Source organism: Ambystoma mexicanum, chromosome 13, assembly GCF_040938575.1.
Source record: "Ambystoma mexicanum isolate Mex_15411 chromosome 13, UKY_AmexF1_1, whole genome shotgun sequence".
Taxonomy (NCBI): domain Eukaryota; kingdom Metazoa; phylum Chordata; class Amphibia; order Caudata; family Ambystomatidae; genus Ambystoma; species Ambystoma mexicanum.
Window position 1 is genome coordinate 655,924,247 of NC_090938.1, and position 14,099 is coordinate 655,938,345.

Sequence of the window (14,099 nt, forward strand, 5' to 3'; positions counted from 1 at the left end):
AGGTGGCATGTGAGACATATAACAGGGGTTAGGGAAACCCCAACAAGCAGAGAAGTAAAGGTCTGGGACCCTAACAGATACACAGAGGCAAGCCATCTCCCTCGTTGCAGTACTTGGCAGGAGAGTGAACCAAGTCTGCCAAATCGTCAGAGCAACCAAGACTGCCAAATTACAAGTACAGAGAAATACAGGTCTGGGACACGCACCCAATCCATGAGGAAGATATATGCAATCTTCCTTGTGGCCACACTCAGCAGGAGAGTGAAACAATTGGGCCAAACTCAAGAAATGGAGAAGCCTGGGTCTGGGGACCCTAGTTGTGTGTGATCTGTGTTGCTTAGAATCCTATTGGTGGATCTAAGAGACCAGGGAAGGGGTCATCCGCCCACCCCCGGGCGCACTGGACTGCAAAATCAAAGATACCAGGAGAAGGGAGTCCATTTCCTGGAAACGTTGCACTTGAGAAAAGGACCAAAGAACCTGGGTAAGGGAGCCAATCTCCCAGACTAGTGAAAAGGACCAAAGCCAAGAGAAAGGAGTCATTCTCTTGGCTAAAAGGGACAACACCCACAAAGTCTTCAACCAGGGAAGGGAGTCATTCGCCCTGCCATGTGTGGTGAACTTACAGATGCCAAGTGTTAGAACATTGGAGTATAATTTTGAGGACATTTTACCCAGGAGAAGGGAGCCTGAAGAAAATCGTTGGAACTTGATAGTATTTTTGTGAACACTTTTGGCCAGGGGAAGGGAGTAATTCCCCCTGGTTAAGAACTTGCAACCAGAACTGTGCTGCCTCATTCAGGAGAAGGGGGTCATTATTCAGGACCATGAACATTTACACAACCTTCTAGTTTAGTTATAAGTTTAAGGGAAAGAGTTAGAATTTTGAGACATGACGGTGGACTCACTTTAAGTTACACAGACATTCTGACAGACACATTAGAACTTTAGTTGACGCAGGCAAAGCCCTAACAGAGAGAGAGAGAGAGAGAGAGAGAGAGAGAGAGAGAGAGAGAGAGAGAGAGAGAGAGAGAGTGAGAGAGAGATCAGTTTTCTCTTTATTTTCTTGGTAATTAAAAGTCTACACTAACCACTATGCCACTAGTGTGACAGTCTCTTTCTGCACCCTTACAGCAGCCAGTGGACAATACCTAAAGCCGAAGTGATATGTTCAAAGCGCTTCATTCTGAGAAGTAGAATTTAAGACCAGAGATATTTATGTTTGGCAAATAAGTCTATGGGCATTGGTGGTCACGTGATTTTTCACAACACTCACCCTGTAGATTGTTTGAAAAATTGAACCATGTGCACAGCTTCAGACAACCTCAGGATCTGTACGGGGGAATAGAATGGCTGCGACATCAGTCACTCCACTGCAGTGTAAGAGGTACATGTTAGCTTGGTCTCAGGGAAAGGATGTGTGTGTGTGCATGCTCAGTTCCCAATGCACAGAATCATGTATATAATATAATTCACAAAGTGCTCCCAACTTAGAGAGCTCCTCTTACCCGCACAATTTAATTGCGGTTATAACAAAGCTTTCCCCAAGTATCCCTACGCTCTGCATCACGCAGCAGCTGACTGAGCAGGCAGGGTCTTGCCTCAATGTGTATTCCGAAGCGCACTGGCACAGAGCTATACCTCTCTCTATCCAGAGCTAAAAAGGGATCTATGTGATCACTGCGCCCCCGTGACTGCGACGGCCGAAAATGCCGATGCCAGTTACGGCGCGGCGCAGTGATCATATGGATCACTGTGCCTTCTTCCCCCAGCCTACATTACCCCTCTCACCCCCCCCCACTCCACTCACCTTTAGGGCGGCACACGCAGAAGTGTGCCGCCCGCCCCCTGCGATCCCTGCAGCGTCAGCTCTTCCCACTAACGTGGGTTAGAGCTGACGCTGCAGGGTGCTTTTTTTCTTTTTTTTTTCTTACCTGTCCCCCACTTTCCGAAATGGTAAGCGGGGGACACCCCCGCAACTCCCTACCACTGTTACTGTGCCCAGGTAGAGCGGGGGACACCCCCGCAACCCCTGCTCTGCTTGGGCGCAGTAAATGTCACCCTCATTTTTTGTGCCTCCAAAGTCCCAGTGACTGCAGGGGTGCACAAATGAGGGCGACATTTTTGTACAATACCCTAAAAAGGGCGTTGGCGGCAGTGCCTAGTGAAATTGAGTCATCATGTAGATTAATAAGGTTTATATGTGACAAATGTTTACTCGTAGAAAAGCACATATGTGGGTTGCACTCCTGGTATAAACATTGTAATCACACAATTATTGTTTTTCCATGAAGTTTATTTGTTCTTGTGTATGTTCATGCTCATATTTTCATTACTAGTTATTACTATTATTTATTATTATTTATTATTTATTTTTATTATTATATATTATATTATATTATTATATAATTTGTTATTAGTTATTATTTGCATTACTATTCATGCAGTTTTCAAACCAAAATTCAGTTTACCACAATTGACAATTTTTTCTCAGTTGCATTGACTTTCACGCAACTCAAAATTAATTTTTCAACTTTCATTCCTTGTATTTGAATTTATTTCTCTCAACACGTGTTTCCCCACAGTATGTAACCGTGGTTCTTCAGGAGAGATACTAAAGTAATTTCTTCCTAGTTAGGAGTGTTGACATTTGACTCAATTTCTCGATTCATATTATTATTATTATTTATTTCCCTTTTTTTCCCCCCATAGGATATTCAATGAACTTATGTCTTAAAGCTTCTTGTCCTTCTCCTCGGTACGATTGCCTTTAGACCTGCGCCAGGATCCGCGCAAGTCTGAAGGCATAAGTGCTTTTCTAGGAGTAAACTTATATACAATATTGCAGCATTCGCAATATGAGCACCAAGGGTGCAGATCCTGGGCAAACTTACTACCTTCCTGGCATATATGAGATATCGCCGGAACAGGAAAACAAAGCCGACAAGGACTGCAATCTCGTAATAAAACATTATATTTGACAAATGGACAACTCTTCGTTGTTGTATCCTGTGGAAATGTGTACAAATTCGAGACGGGTTGGCACATATTTTAACCACTGAGGCTCAGAAGAGTTGGGTCAAGTGTCTAAATTGCAGACTGAGCTCAAACCCCTGTTTCAGCACTTAGCTCAATTGTGTGATTCTGGGCAATACGTTTCATCTCACTGTGCCTTACCTGCCAAAATTGGCAGTGTCTAGAAGTAAATTGGTTTTCAGCCTACACTATTTAAAGATAGACTCATCTATTGTTGCTCCATGTCTAATAATAGTGAACGTTTACACAATAGGTATCACAAAGTTGTCTGTCTCTTTGCAACTTCTTGTAGTACAAGAAACAAAATAAATGTTAAATATGGTAAATTCTCGTTAATTCCCCTGATCAAATTTTACGAGGGAAAGGCGGTTCCCAAGTTGCTTTATGGGGTGGACGAAATTCAGCCATCGGGTCATGGATAAATGAATGGACCTAGAGGCGTTGAGACTCCCTACCTTCCGACCGATGGTGGCGATTCGCTACGAGTTAGGTATGAATTCTTTGTTAGTGAGAGCTAGATGGAAATATGTATTGCTTCTTTAAAAAACCCCGGACCCCCCCTAAGCAGTCACTATATGGTGACCCGGCCGTTTTATTTGCGGAACAAAAGTTTGTTGCATGAGACCCCTCCTGATGAACATGGTAGCTCCCAGGATCTGTGTAATGGTCACATGGTGGTAACCATGTTACCAAGTTAATAAAAAGGACAAGCCGCTTCCGGCTGTTCAGTCGATATGAAGCTGACTCCGGTGTCGTCATTTCAGGCACCATGCTGGTGTCACACCACATGCAGGAGGCCCAATGGTGGAGCCCTGCACGAGGATGGTGCCTCTGCTGGGCAACACCGTCCCCCCTGAAGGTATTGGCTGTGTGAGCATGGCTGGCTGTGCAACCCCGGCCTGGGTGCCCCCAGAGCCGGGGCTGCGGTGAGCTGGGAGCCCCCAGCCCACGTGTCTGCCTCCGGTGATCTGGAGAATACCTGCTCATGTCTGCTGTGTGAACGCAGCCCAAAGCTCCATGTCGGGTGATCTCGACATCAGCTGTGGCCCGATCCGTTGCTCCGGGAGCGGGTCACCACAATGGCGATGAGGGCTGGTCCGGGCCCCGCAAGTTGGAGTTTATGGGCTGCTCGTAGCCCGTGTGTGTTTAAGCGGCGTTGGGCGCTCTGCGGGTGGCCCAGGGCCCCGTGCTGTTTATGGGCATGGGCTGACTGGTGCCTGCAAGATGGAACGCAGCGTTGGCCGCTGCTGAAGAGGAGGCGGCGGTGCTGGCCACAGAGTAGAGCAGAGGTCTTCAAACTGTGGGGCGCGTGAAATGTTAAAATAAAAAGGATTTTTAGATTGGGGGAAATGAGAGGGGGCAGCTCACATGGTCAGACTGGACCATACAACGGTCTTAGGCACCAATGAAAACATGGCCAGCAGTTGCAAATGGATATTCAGTCCTTTAGTCACAGACTGTTTGAATAGTACACAAGGGGTTGTTTTTTATTCAAATGTAAACAAATTGTGATATTTAAAGAATATTTATTCAGCAACAATGGTCAAAACTACTAGCTGCATAGTGAAGCAACTCCTCAAACTGGCCCACATTGGCCAAAAAAGTGGCCCATTTTGATTGGCCTACACTAGCATTTTGCATTTTTGGTACAGTCATCGCCCTATTGCCCTATAGGCCAGTCCAAGCCTGCCGACTCATCCCTAATGGGTGAGGGGGTTTTCACCCACTGGCCACCTCACCCATTGTGGAGGAACCGAGGAGCCAGCCCAGTGAAACACTGAGCACTCCCTCAGCTGCTTTTTCCAGCTGAGTGAGTGCTCCTGGGCTGGCTGAACTGTCAAAGGGAAACACTGTTTGCCTTTGACAGTTCATTTCCCCAGCCGCACATGATCACTGAGCCATGCAACGTTGGGGGTGTTTTGCTTCGCCAGCCTTGCATAGCTCATTGGAAATGCTGGCTGGGGCACTGCATGTATGTATGTGCGAGGGGGTGCTCCTGCGCCTCCTCGCACATATGGGCAGAGCAACCTGGAGCGGGGCATTTTAGCAACCATGCGCAGGCCCCTGCAGAAGGTAAGTTCATGGCGATTTATTTTGTATTTAAATGTGTATGGATGTGTGTATGATTGTGTTATGGGACTGTGGTGGGAGCAGGATGGGCTGCAGAACTGGGATAGTGGTGGGAGTATGGTGGGGAGAGCCCAGGGTCTGTACTGGGAGTAGGGTGCGGTGACGGCACGCAAAAGTTCATAGCGATTTCTACATACTGTCCATCCGGCACTTTTAAGGGGGCCCGGCCTGCTCAAACTTGGCTCAGGGGGGGCCCGAGCCAAAAAAGTTTGAAGACCACTGCAGTAGAGGGACAAGTGCAGCTGAAGCGGCCTCGGCCACGATGGAAAGGGGGCGTGGCTGCAGTGCCATGAGCCTGGCACCACAGAAAGACGAGCTCGCTCCGGGGAGCGGACAATGGGGGTGAGGTGCCAGGGGGCTGCCAAACAGCTGAGGTGGCCCTGATCACAAGCGGCGTTGGCCCCAGCAAAGAAGAGGTGCGGGGGCCGCCGAACAGCTGAGCTGGCCCCAATCACTCCCAGCGTCAGCCACCACAAAGGAAAGGTCCCGCAGGAGCGCCAAGGCCAACTGGCCTCTCTCGGAGGGAGGGGCTGCCGGTGGGCCCCAGGCGCCCGCTGAGTGAAGACAAAGGACCTCAATACGCGGCCGGCACATCACCACCTGGGCCCGCGATGGAAATAAAAAAAAGAAATGAAAAAGTGCTCCGGGCCAAAGCGTTTTAAAACTAAAAAAAAATTGAAAAAGGAAGGCAATGCCTGTGGCGGTGCCCAACAAGTCCCAGGCCTGCCGGGGGAGTAAAGAAAAAAAAAAAAGAGTGAACATGAGGAAAGGGAGGCACGCTGCCCCCAAAACAACAAAGGATGGGGGCGGGGCCCATGATCACCAGGCCCGTGGCGATGCGAAAGAAACAAAAGGGACATGATGGAATATCGGGCCAGCAGCGACCCGAAGAGCTATTGACAATGGTCCCTGAAGAGAGCCACAGTTCCCAAGCCACACAGAAGAGCTGCAGGTACCCACCCCATCACGAAAGGGTGGGGGGAACAAGAACGTTAACCCCTGCAGCGCATACTCCACCTGCCACCGTGAGAGGGAGCTGCTATCGTCAAGGGGGGGGCATAAGGATAGCCCTGAGGCTCCATAAGGATATCCTGTGCCTACGGCGGTGCAGCAGGTCAGCACAGGCTGCCCGCGAAGCAAGGCAATAGACATTCAAAAGAGATATAGTCCCCAGGCCGCCCAGGGTGTCAACTAGGGTGGGGAGACATCCAAATGAACATATGAGCAGGCAAGCCGGGGGTACCCTGAAGAGGGAAGCCATATTGCCCTGTGGCCCCCACAGCAATAAGGGAGAGGGCTGTGTGACTGGCGCTGCCCATCAGCCTAGAGGGCCCATCAGTTCACTCCTCACAGAGCTTCTCGACCATCATGAGGGTTGCAGCTCTTAAGAGTGCTTGTGCACCCTCCCATGCCACAGAGACTCCTGGTTGGGGGAGCGGAAGAGGCTAACTGGCCCAGACACCCTGTTACCTGTGTCTCCTTGCCAGCAGCCCCGAAGTAGGAGGGGAAGTGAAAGGAGCAGTTTGTCATCCTGCCGTAAGTACCCTGCAACAGTGAGCCTACCCATCTATGAACATGGCCCCTGGTGCTTCCAGATGCATTGGTGCCCGCCCCAAACTGTGTACTCATCTGTCATCCTGCTACCACCAGCTAAGGACTAGGTCGATGTGCTCTCTGGTGCCCCCAGGTGCGGCTTTACCAGCCCTTGAACCCTTAACTGCCCTGGAGACACCTCAGTGGAGGTCGGACTGGTACCCCCTGGACCCTGCGATCGTACACACAAAGACTGGGACCCTGCAGACCTAAACTGGCCCAGCCCAAGTATTGAGTGTAGCTGTGTTCCTACACTTTTGGGTTGTTGCAGTAAGGGGTGCCAGGTGCGAATGGTGGGGGTGTGCCAGTGGGGCAAGGTCCACTCACCCAGGTTAATAAAGGGTGTGTCTGTAGAGGAATTTCGAACGTGTCACCAGTAACTCACCAACCCAGACCATCACCCTGTGGACAACCTGTGCCCCTAAGTGTGTGAAGACTAGTAGGATTTATAGTACTAGTTTTATTGTGTGCATTGTGCTGTGAATTTGTATTTTGTTTTGTTGTTATGAAAAAGGAGGAGTATTGCATGTCACCCCCCCCTCGGGGAACATGGTAGCTCCCAGGATCTGTGTCATGGTCACATGGTGTTAACCATGTGACCAAGTTAATAAAAAGGACGAGCCGCTTCCAGCTCGTCAGTTGATCTGAAGCTGACTCCGGTGTCGTCATTTCAGGCACCATGCTGGTGCCACACCGCGTGCAGGAGGCCCAATGGTGGGGCCCTACACAAGGACGGTGCCCCTGCTGGGCAACACCGTCCCCCCTGAAGGTACTGGCCATGTGACCATGGCTGGCTGTGCAACCCTGGACTGGGTGCCCCCAGAGTTGGGGCTGCGGTGAGCTAGGTGCCCCCAGCCCACGTATCTGCCTCTGGTGATCCGGAGAATACAGGGAGACCCCTGCTCATTGTCTGCTGCGTAAACACAGCCCAAAGGTCCACATTGGGTGATCCCGACATCAGAGCGAGCGTGCCACCACAAAGGGTAACGCGATGAGACAGTTGGCTGATTCCCGCTTTACATTTTTGAAGGAAGTGGGTTTTGAGAGTGGGGATGTCATAACCAAACCAGGAAGTAGGTAACTGGCTTCACATCAGTCTGACTGGAGTCTCACTATTGAAACTCTAGACTACCCAAAGACAAGTCCGAATATTTGAAATTAGAGCCCAAGAAATTGAGTGTATTAGCTTCCTACTTCAGGTCCTTTACTAATAAATGTGCAGGTGACACCTTCATGGAAAATTACTGATGAGGCCCAACAAGGCTGAAACACGTGCATGGGGTTGCTGGTGGTACTCTTGTTCAGAGAGGAATTGCCATAGCATTTCGGTGCTGGACTCCCCATGTGGGCGGGACAAAGAATGATATGCAAATGGGTATTTCCCATCTGTGAAAAGGTACAGTGAGCAAAAAGCGTGTGCTGCAAACTCTCATCTCAGAACAGGTTATCATGCCATGTTCTCTCTGGAGAGGACCGCCTGCTACCTTTTTTGAAATATTTGTAAGGAACTTGGGGTTGGTCACCCTAGGTTACCTGGGGGCAACCAGACGTGGTCTCCCTGCTCACTGTGCTCAGAGAGGCTCAGCTTCACCTCACTGATGAGGCCCAACAAGGCTGAAACACGTGTATGGGGTTGCTGGTGGTACTCTTGTTCAGAGAGGAATTGCCATAGCATTTCGGTGCTGGACTGCCCATGTGGGCGGGACAAAGACTGATATGCAAATGAATATTTCCCATCTGTGAAAGGTACAGTGAGCAAAAAGCGTGTGCTGCAAACTCTCATCTCAGAACAGGTTATCATGCCATGTTCTCTCTGGAGAGGACCGCCTGCTACCTTTTTTGAAATATTTGTAAGGAACTTGGGGTTGGTCACCCTAGGTTACCTGGGGGCAACCAGACGTGGTCTCCCTGCTCACTGTGCTCAGAGAGGCTCAGCTTCACCTCACTGATGAGGCCCAACAAGGCTGAAACACGTGTATGGGGTTGCTGGTGGTACTCTTGTTCAGAGAGGAATTGCCATAGCATTTCGGTGCTGGACTGCCCATGTGGGCGGGACAAAGACTGATATGCAAATGAATATTTCCCATCTGTGAAAGGTACAGTGAGCAAAAAGCGTGTGCTGCAAACTCTCATCTCAGAACAGGTTATCATGCCATGTTCTCTCTGGAGAGGACCGCCTGCTACCTTTTTTGAAATTCATGGAAAATTAGAACTACTGACCGATCGATACTGAGCATTCCATAACCGGCAACGCCACTTTTCCAGTCCTGGGCTTTCCTTTTCACAAAAGGTGTTTATCAGGTGCGTCAGCGCGTGTTTTTTCCTTTCAAATCACTATCCAAACGCAAACATTCCCAAAATACGTTAACACAAGAATGCTTCTTTTGTAATTCCGGACAGCTGAAGCAGACACCGGACGTGTTCTAATTGTGGTGCCCGTCTGTGCAACATGCGCATGTTATTGCTATGTTCGGTAATATATGGCTCTACACGAGCCACGGTAACTGCTAGATGGGTGAAGCATAGGTGCATGCAATGTAGTGGTCCTGCCTGACACTATGCCACTGGGGCCGGGTCCACGACGCTCCTCCGGCCGCCAGGGGCCGGCAGTGAGCTGGGGAGGCTCGCCCATCCCTTCCTCATCTCGTTACTCCGAATGTATGCAGAGCCTGCAGGGAGGGAGGGAGGAGGAGGAGGGGGTCCGCAGAGCAGGGACGGTGACGGGAGAGGACAGAGGACAGCTGACAGGTACAGCCCGGGGATGGGGCAGGTATAAAGGGAGGGGGTGTGTGAGACCACGGCCCACCGGCTGCATGGACCCTCTCCACAGAACAGTCCTCGACCCGCTGCCTCCGAGCTCAGCCCCTCCCCCGCAGCCTGCTCACCCCCCGCCCCCCAGCGCTGCCAGCCCATAACCACCGTAGCAAACCACCTTGACAGCCCCCACACCACAGCCTATCCTACACAGACCCTGCCAACTCCAAGCTCCCCGCGGCAGAGCCCATCTCCCGCAGCTCTTCCCTGTAGTCTCTGCTTGTTGCAGCAGCAGCCCCTTCACCTGTCGCACACAGCACACCACTGTCTGCCGACCTGTCTCCAAACCGCCCCATTTGCTATTACCATAATCTCCCACCTATTCCCCCCAAAGCATTTTGACTCCCTTTCTTAACCCCCCCTCCTTATTCTCTTCTACCCCCTCACCCCCACGTGTCCCCGTTACTGCCTGGACCTCGTTTTACTCCTTGTCTTGTCCATCCCACCGTTCTCGCCCGCTACTACTGTATCCCATCCTTGCTCACTTGATCTTTCTTCTTTTTCCACTCCACCACATCTTACCTTCTCACCACCATCTCTTCCCTTCTTGCAAGTCTCTCTTTTCCTTCAACCTCTTCTCTCACCCCGCTTCTGCCACCCCTCACCTCATTCCTTTCGGCCATCTCTCCTCTTTTCCCTCCTCTACCCCCATCCTCCCTCGCCCTTGCCTCCAGCAAAGCCCCATCTCTCATGAATTCTGCCAGAGTGTCCAGGTGCGAAATGCTTGGGTTGGGTTCAATGTAGCCACGGGTAAAGCCTTGCTCTTTGGACACACTATCCGTGGTGTGAAATGAGATTGGAAAGGTTATGAAGACCTCCCAGTGTATAAAGAATGTTTTGTGGAGATGTTGTGCGTTCAGGCCATATCTGCGACATTGAGCCTAGTTGTAAAGGGGCTCCATGTGATAATGTTCCATGAAAAAGTCACCAGGTAGAAGATTTCAATCCTAGAATGTTTGGGGAAAGTATTTTCGCCACCTGGCGGCCATTTCGCTGGCAACACTATCACTGGAAACCTCTGAAGGTCGCCTCTGGAGAATGGTGTAGGTTGTATCTGCGGTATTGTGTCTAGTTCTGAATGTCACCTCTAGAGGTTTTTTCCAGTGGTGCAGGTCATAGCTAGGGGTATTGTGTCTAGTTCTGAAGGCCATCTCTCATGACTTTCACCATGGTGCAGGTCGTATCTGGGGTATTGTCTAGTTCTGAAGACCACCGCTAAGGACTTTCCCAGTGGACATATCCATGGTATTGTGCCTAGTTCTGAAGGTTGCATCTGGAGATTTGCCCAGTGATGTGGGCCATATCGGGGGTTTTGTCTAGTTCTGATGGCCATCTTTCGTGACTTGACTAGTGGTGCAGGTCGTATCCAGGGTGTTCTGTCTAGTTCTGGATTTCACCTCTGGAGATTTGCCCAGTGGTACATGTCATATTATGTCTAGTTCTGAAGGCCACCCCTCATGACTCGACCAGTGGTGCAGGTCGTATCCGGGATATTGTGTCTAGTTCTGAAGGCCATCTCTCATGACTTTCACCGTGCTGCAGGTGGTATCTGGGGTATTGTCTAGTTCGGAAGGCCACTGCTAATGACTTTCCCAGTGGCGTGTCTGGGTTATTGAGCTTAGTTCTAAAGGTCACATCGGGAGACTTGCTCAGTGTTGCATGTCGTATTCGGGATATTGTGTCCAGTTCTGAAGGCCACCTCTGGAGACTTGTCCATTGGTGCAGGTGGTATCTGGGGAATTGTCTAGTTTTTAAGGCCTTCGCTCGTGACTTGCACTGTGGTGCAGGGTGCTTCTGGACTATTGTGTCTAGTTCTGAAGACCACCTCTTGGGACTTTTCCAGTGGTGCAGGTAATATCAGGCGTATTGTCTAGTTCCGAAGGCCATCTCTGTAGACTTGCCCAGTGGTGCAGGTCAATTTCTGGGTATTTAGTTTAGTTTTGAAGGCCACCTCTCATGACATGCCCAGTGGTGCTGGTCGTATCCGGGGGTTTGTGTCTAGTTCTGAAGGCTACCTCTGGAAGCAGAGGTGCTAGTCATAACATAGGGTATTGTGCCTAGTTCTGAAGGTTAGCGCTGGAGTCATGGCCAGTGTTACAGGTCGTATCCGGGTATTGCCTATTTCTGAAGGCCACCTCTCATGACTTTCTCAGTGGTGCAGGTTGTTTCCAGGGTATTGTCTAGTTCTGTAGGCTACTTCTGTGGACTTGCCCAGTGGTGCAGGTGGTATCTGGGCTATTGTCTAGTTCTGAAGGCCATCTCCGCAGACTTGCCCAGTGGTGCAGGTCATATCTGGAGTATTTTGTCTAGTTCTGAAGGCCACCTCTCATGACTTGCCCTGTGGAGCTGGTTGTATCGCGTGTATTTTGTCTGGTTCTGAAGACTACTTATGTGGACTTGTCCAGTGTTGCAGGTGGCATCTGGGGTATTGTTTCTAGTTCTGAAGGCTAGGTCTGGAGACCTAGGCAGTGGTAAAGGTCATATCTGGGGTACTGAGTCTAGTTCTGAAGGCTATCTCTGGAGACTTGCCCGGTGGTGCAGGTCTTATCCAGGGGTTTGTGTCTAGTGCGGAATGAACCACCTGAGACTTCCTAGTGGTGCAGGCCATGTCTGTGTTATTGCGTCTAGTTCTGAAGGCCACCTCTCATTATTTGCGCAGTGGTGTTGGTCGTATCCAGGGTATTGTCTAGTTCTGAAGGCCACCTCTCATGACTTGACCTGTGGTGCTGGTCGTATCACTGGTATTGTTTAGTTCTAAAGACTACTTCTGTAGACTTGACCAGTGGTGCAGGTAGTACCTGGGGTATAGTTTCTAGTTCTGAAGGCTAGGTCTGGAGACTTAGGCAGTGGTAAAGGTCATATCTGGGGTACTGAGTCTAGTTCTGAAGGCTATCTCTGGAGACTTGCCCGGTGGTGCATGTCTTTTCCGGGGGTTTGTGTCTAGTGCTGAATGCACCACCTAAGACTTCCTAGTGGTGCAGGTCATGTCTGTGGTATTGCGTCTAGTCCTGAAGGCCACCTCTCATGACTTATGCAGTGGTGCTGGTCGTATCCGGGGTATTGTGTCTAGTTCTGAAGGCCACCTCTCATGACTTGCCCAGTGGTGCTGGTCGTACCCTGGGTATTGTGTCTAGTTCTGAAGGCCACCTCTCATGACTTGCCCAGAGGTGCTGGTCGTACCCTGGGTATTGTCTAGTTCTGAAGGCCACCTCTCATGACTTGCCCAGAGGTGCTGGTCGTACCCTGGGTATTGTGTCTAGTTCTGAAGGCCACCTCTGGAGACTTGTCCAGTAGTGCTGGTCGTATTTGGAGTATTGTGAGTAGTTCTGAAGGCCACCTGTCATGACCTGCGCAGTGGTGCAGGTCGTATCCGGGGTATTGTCTAGCTCTGAAAGCCACCTCTCATGACTTGCCCAGTGATGCTGGTCGTATCTGGGGTATTGTGTCTAGTTCTGAAGACTACCTCTGGAGACTTGCTGAATTGTGCTGGTCGTGTCTGAGGTATTGACTAATTCTGAAGGCTACGGTTGTAGACTTAAGCAGTGGTGCAGGTCATATCTGAGATTTTGAGTTTAGTTCTGAAGGCCACCTCTGGAGACTTGCCCAGTGGTGCAGGTTGTATCCGTAGTATTTCAGCTACTTCTGAAGGCCACCACTGGAGACATGCACAGTGGTGCAGGTCGTATCCGTGGTATTGCGTCTAGTACTGAAGGCCACCACTGGAGACTTTCCCAGTGGTGCAGGTCATATTCAGGGTATTTCATGACTTGCCCAGAGGTGCTGGTCGTAACCGGGGTATTGTCTAGTTCTGAAGACTACCTCTGGAGACTTGCTGAATTGTGCTGGTCGTGTCTGGGGTATTGTGACTAATTCTGAAGGCTACGGCTGGAGACTTAAGCAGTGGTGCAGGTCATATCTGAGATTTTGAGTTTAGTTCTGAAGGCCACCACTGGAAACGTGCCCAGTGGTGCAGGTCGTATCCGTGGTATTGCATCTAGTTCTGAAGGCCACCATTGGAGACTTTCCCAGTGGTGCAGGTCATATTCAGGGTATTTCATGACTTGCCCAGAGGTGCTGTTCGTAACCGGGGTATTGTGTCTAGTTCTGAAGGCCAGCTCTGGATTCATGGTTCACCTCTCACACACAGTACAGTACACAGACCCCACTCAGCATACCACTGTCTTTCGACCTGTCTCCAAACTTCCCTTTACTTCCATTTGCTATTACCTTAATCTCCAACCTAGTCACCCTAGAAGCATTTTGAGTCCATTTCTTAATCCTCTTCCTCCTTCTCTTCCACTCCCCCATGTGTCCCTGTTACTGCCTGGTCCTAGTTTTACTCCTTGTCGTGTCCATCTCGCCATTCTCTCCCACTCTTACTGTCTTCCGTCCTTCCTCACTTGATCTTTCTTCTTTCCCTCTACACCACATCTTACCTTCTCTCTGCCGTCTCTACCCTCACGCAAGTCTCTCTTCTCGTCCAACCTCTTCTCTCACCTCTCTTCTCCCCTCATTCTTTTCGGCCA

General features: G+C 50.3%; 1 protein-coding gene across 1 annotated transcript in view; it reads left to right on the forward strand.

Annotated features, from left to right (window-relative positions):
* The first annotated feature begins 9,428 nt into the window (after positions 1 to 9,428).
* Positions 9,429 to 14,099, forward strand: part of OSBPL7 (oxysterol binding protein like 7) — a 274,513-nt gene continuing 269,842 nt past the window's right edge. The window contains exon 1 of the mRNA XM_069634654.1: positions 9,429 to 9,507. The gene's annotated coding sequence lies outside the window, so the exon portion shown is untranslated. The remainder of the gene's footprint in view (positions 9,508 to 14,099) is intronic.